The sequence below is a fragment of the Callorhinus ursinus genome, unplaced genomic scaffold (assembly GCF_003265705.2).
Source record: "Callorhinus ursinus isolate GAN/ISIS: 27379988/994484 unplaced genomic scaffold, GSC_fseal_2.0 scaffold38, whole genome shotgun sequence".
In the NCBI taxonomy this organism is placed as follows: domain Eukaryota; kingdom Metazoa; phylum Chordata; class Mammalia; order Carnivora; family Otariidae; genus Callorhinus; species Callorhinus ursinus.
In genome coordinates, this window is record NW_027397100.1 from 6,352,304 (window position 1) to 6,357,756 (window position 5,453).

A 5,453-nucleotide genomic window follows, 5' to 3' on the forward strand; every position below is an offset into this window, starting at 1 on the left:
CTTCCAATCCATGAGCATGGAACGTTTTTCCATTTCTTTGTGTCTTCCTCAATTTCTTTCATGAGTATTTTTTGAAGTCGTATTTTAATTCTCATTTTTTCAGATTCCAAATTCTCTACACTTAATCCATAAACTCATTTGAATCAGTGATGGATTGGACAGTGGATGGATAGATGGATGGAAAGGGGAAGAATGTATGGGGCCAGGACTTTCCTGCTATGCTTTTCTGTCTTTAATACTAGATTTCTGATAATGACAGGGTACTAGTGTGATAGGAATACATATGCAGCACAGTCCAAAACCTTCAAGAACTTATGTGAGTTGACCTGAAGTTGCTTACCCATAGAAGGAGAATTACCCTCTAAAACAGGACACTTCAAGAACTAAACAATCCTGCCTGAAAGAATTCAGGTCCAAGCCCTGCAGATCTAATTTGTGTCAATGGAAGAGCTGGGTTCACTGATGGGGAGAATGCATGATTGTACTAGGTTGAAGAAGGGTAGAATGATGAGGGTCTTCTTTGCACTGTAAAATATCTCAGCAACTTCAAGATGTGGGAATTTGAAGTGTTCAATCTGGATAGAAGAAGCTAAAGAAATGGTGGTGGACACACAAGTGTTCATGTCAGAGCATCTGGAATAAGACAGCAGTAGCTTAGAAATGGTATATATGTGTAAAGGGAGGAGGTGGACTTGACAGAGCCTGGGAATCTGGGAGCCAGGGCCACCCTGCACCAAAGGGAGCCATGGAAGAGTTTTAGTCACTGGCCTGAATGAAAGACTGATGGGGAGAGGTACCCTGGCTTCTCCCTTCCTCCTTCCCTCCAATCCCCCGCTAGTACCTCTGATGAGGGTTAACCAACCCTCATCAGAAGCCAGTGTTGAGGGATTTGGGGAATGCAATTTGCAGGATTCAGCCCTGTATGACATAGAGCTGAGAGAAAGTGTGGGGAGTGGATCTGAGAACAAACAGGCAAATGACTGACATTCCAGGTGTCCTGGAACATTTATTTATTTCTCAGCCTTGTGTCAGATGTCTGGACCAGATGGACTCTTTGATTCCATTTGCCACTCCAGAAGTTAGACACCCTGAAAAGAGAGTCGATTTTGTTAGGATTTAATCACAATTCAAGGAGAAGAAGGAAGCCACCACCATTCAGACGAGCATCTTGCACAAGAATGTCACTTCATGGCCAGGGTCCAGCTTCCTTTGGTTGAATCCTTTTGGCAGCAGGTCACCAGGGACCAGCTTACCTGGAGGCAGAGGCCATAGGATTTATGCTGCTCAAAGGAGCTTGGCCATCCCTACATCACCTTCACCATTCAGTGACATAGTGATTGAAATTCCAAAATGGATGAAAAATTCCATGGGGATAAAATGACAAGTTTGGAAATGCCTTTAACAGGATAAATAAATACACAAGAAAGTGCATAAATAAAACTTCTGTCTCTCTGTTGCAGACACTGCCCTTACAGTTGCTTGGACAAGTGTAGGATTGCACCAAGAGCTTCTATTTTTTACCATTCTGATCTTGCTGAGGACAAAAAGAGCAACTCAGGGACCTCCTGGTGCAGAGCCAAAACTGCAACCCTCTCTGCCTAGCAGGATCACAGAAGCCCAGGAGCCAGGGTGCATTTACTCACTAAGAGAATTTTACTCAAATTATGCAATTTTCTCCATGGAATGAAGCAGCAAATACTTTCCTTGTTCCCTTTCTTCTTCCATCCCTTCTTTCCTTTCTTCATCACTTAAGAAAGAATAGCCACGATTTCAGTCATCTATAGCCACGTAGCAAACCACACCAAACTTAGTGGCTTAAAACAACCCCAATCCTTTCTTTTTCTCATGTATCAGCAGCTGGGGTAAGGTTGGTGGGTTAGCTCTGCTCTGCTCCACACTGTCAGCTGAGCCAGCTCAATTGGGGCTGGAGGGTTCATTTCCAAGATGGCTCACTCACAGGGCTAAGTGTTGGTGTCAGAACTCAACCAGGCATTGTCATCTGGAGGACTCAGTTGTCTTCAAGGGGATCTTTCCAAGGGGATTCTTGGGCTTTTCCAGAATAGGGTGGTGGAGTTCCCAGAGTATTCTAAAAAGTCCAGGTGGAGGCTGAAAGACTTCTTAGGCCACCTAGAAGCCCAGAATCTCATTTCTAAAGCACTCTCTCAGTCAAGAAAATTTATGGCTTTCTTTAATCTACCACCGCACTTTGTGGGAGGTGAACGTACGGTGTGAGTAACTTCACAGTAACAGAGCAATGATAAACATTCAGGACCCCATAGAACTCGAACAGCAGAATTCTGGTTGGACCGGGGACCTGGAAAGTCCCTGATATTTATCAAGGGTGGTGAATTCATGTCAGGCTGATCTTTGCTTGAATCTCAGCTCTCAAAATTTATGTATGTTACTTGACAAGAAGCTACATATGAACATGGTTGGCTGTCTTCTGCCAGTCCATCCTCATACCTTTTCTGGTCTTAGATCACCATCATCCAGAATCTCTTTTTATTTAGTTTAATTAAATAAAAGTGGAGTTATAGTATTAAAAGACAGATTTTTAAATTTTTGTGGTTTGTAATTTCATAAAAAGGGTATGTAATCCTTTTTAGGACAATTACTATTGACTTACAACATACATACAATAAAGCATACAAAGGATTAAGTATACAGTTCAATAAATTTGGGGGGGGAGAAAATTTTTTTACTCATGTAAACACCCATTTACCCATGGTAGTTTACCATGTAAACTACCTCCCATTCCAAGTTATAGAACTTTTCCAGGAGCCTAAAGGACTTGTTTGTAATCTTTTAGTACTTTATAAATTAAATACCATTTTGCTAAAATTTTTCCACATGATTGTATATCATGTCATTATAAGCTTATTCATTTTGACTACTGTGTGATAGTCCATTATAAAAATATACCATTTTTTACCATTTATTGATCCATATACCATTACTAATCCATCTCTCATTGGTGGGTATTTAAGTGGTTTCCACGTTTTCACTATTGTGAACAATGTAGCTCCAAATTTTCTTGGCTGTGTGTCCTGGTATACATGCTTAATTACACCTATGAGTGGAACTCCTGAACCATAGAAAGTATAAATACTTATTATTAGAAGACCCTACTCAATTATTTTCCAAAGTGCTAATACCATGTTTCACTCTAGCAGAGTAAGTAAGAGAGTCTGTAGATCTAAATCCACTTCAAACTTAGTACTGTAAACTTTTGATCTTTGCCAATTGAATGTGTATAAAATTATAGGTCATAGTTACCTTGCTTTGTATTTTCCTGATTATCAATATTCTTCAACATCTTGCCAAAGGTTTATTGACTATGATTCTTCTGTGAAATGCCTGTTCATGTGTCTTGCTCATTTTTAATTGGTTTATTCTTGATTTTATTTTTGATTTGTAGGATAATCTTGGATTTTTCATAAAATAAATTCTATCAATATTTGCCTTTATGCTTTCTGCCTTTGCTTTTCAATTCAGTAAAAAAATGTTTCCTATGCTACAATTATTTAAATATTCATTTGTATTATTCTTTTTTCAGGGCCTCCTGGTTTTGTCTCTGCTGTTTCCATCACTAGCAGGCCCCACCCATGCTACATTCCTGAGCTGAAGGTTTGCAGCCCAGGACGTGGGACTTAGCACTGCATGATCAGGTACCCAGGCATTTCTGGGTCTCCACCCTGGCCCCTTTCAGGCTCCACCCAAGCTTGGCTGTGGCCCGACCCAGGGAATTGCCTGGAGCTACCTGGTCTATTTCCAGAAGGTATGAGTCATTTTCCTTTCCAAGAACCCAAGGAGTATTATATTTACTGGATACTCTGGAAGATTCAGCTAAACTGCTTCTACAAATGGAGACACTGGGGTTCTGAGAGGTGATGTAATTTGTCCAAGATTACACAGCTACAAGTATGAGAGAGGCGTGGAGACACCAAATGTTTGCTTTGGGCAAATGGGTCCATGTTGAAAACTTTGTGTTGGATTTAGGGAGCATGCATTAAATTCTGCTGTCTAATTGGGATTAAGAGATGTCTTTTCATTCTGATGAAAGGAAGTCCACACAGCAGTTCATCTAATCTCTCTGCTTTCATCCTTGTGTTCCCCCAGCTGCTCTGAACACAGCACTCAGAGAAAACTTCTATTGAAACCAGCTCGTTTCTCTGCATGGCTTCAAATTCCTTGATGGCTCCCTGTTGCACTTACATTAAAATCTAAATTTTTTACCATGTCCTGCATGCTTGGTACCTGTCTGCCTTCCCTCTTCATCTCCCACCTACAGTAGTGCTCACTCTTCCAGCCACAGACTTCCTTTAAGTTCTTTGAGTGTTCCATCTTCAGGCTTTTTTCTTCTGTGGTCTCCTTTGCTGAGAATCCTCTCTCCTGACCCTCCTGAATATATTGTTCTCCTTTATGATGTACCACAAGGGCTTTGTTTCATTCTTTACTAGAGCTTATTATGATCTGTATTATGTTATTTATTTGTTTTTTATTGCTTCTCTTGGCCCCCTTCCTCCAATGGATTGTGCATGCCCGAAGTTTGCCTCATTCATCTGTATCCTTAGGGCCTAGACCTGTGCCTGGCACACCATTCAATTGGTACTTGTTGAACCATTGAACAAATCCAGTGGCTACTCAATAATTAGTGGTTTTCATTTCCTTCCGTAAGCAGCAGTGGCCATGCACACACACTGTACACACAACCTGAAGGAACTTGAATAGGAGGTTGGAAATCACAGCTTGGTTGGATGCATCTAGTATGCATTTGAACAACTGGCCAAACCAGTTGAGGTAGCTACTGTTTTCTCTTTTGTTTTGTTTAACCTCCACAAGTTCCTTGGCCTTGGAGCTTCTTCTGGCCTGGGTCTACATATTCCTGGAGAAGGGGATTTTACAACAATGGTGATATTTTAGGGCATATTGACAGAATGAGCACATTACTTGGATTGCTCACTCCCCAAAAGATACCTAATAAGCTATGACTGCAGAATGATACTTGATTTCAGGACATTTTGAAAGGGGGTAGGAACCAAATAAGTAAACGACTCAAGTACTTTGTGTTTATGAAGTCCTTTCTCAATACTTGGTCTTTAGTGAAATGGTAGAAGGTGAGCAGAAGGGAGAGTTCTCATGACTCCCAGAGGCTGAATAAGGAAACAAACTCAGAATTGTTACATCTTGGGAAGTGTGCTAAGCAAAACTGGGATTTGTCATCCTAACTGGGATTAAGAGATGTCTCTTCAAGGATGGCTGTGTTCCACCTTCCTGACCCAGTCTGGCTGGAAGATCCAGCTTTTCAAAGCACTTTTTCTTCTGCAGGAATGAGGAAGCCCAGGTCTTCTTGGTGATAGTTAGTTGGAGAACTTCAAGCTCCAAGGAATGGCTATGGTTGATATTTTTGGGATGAACTAGGCAATTTCATTACATTTGAAGAAAGAAAGCAA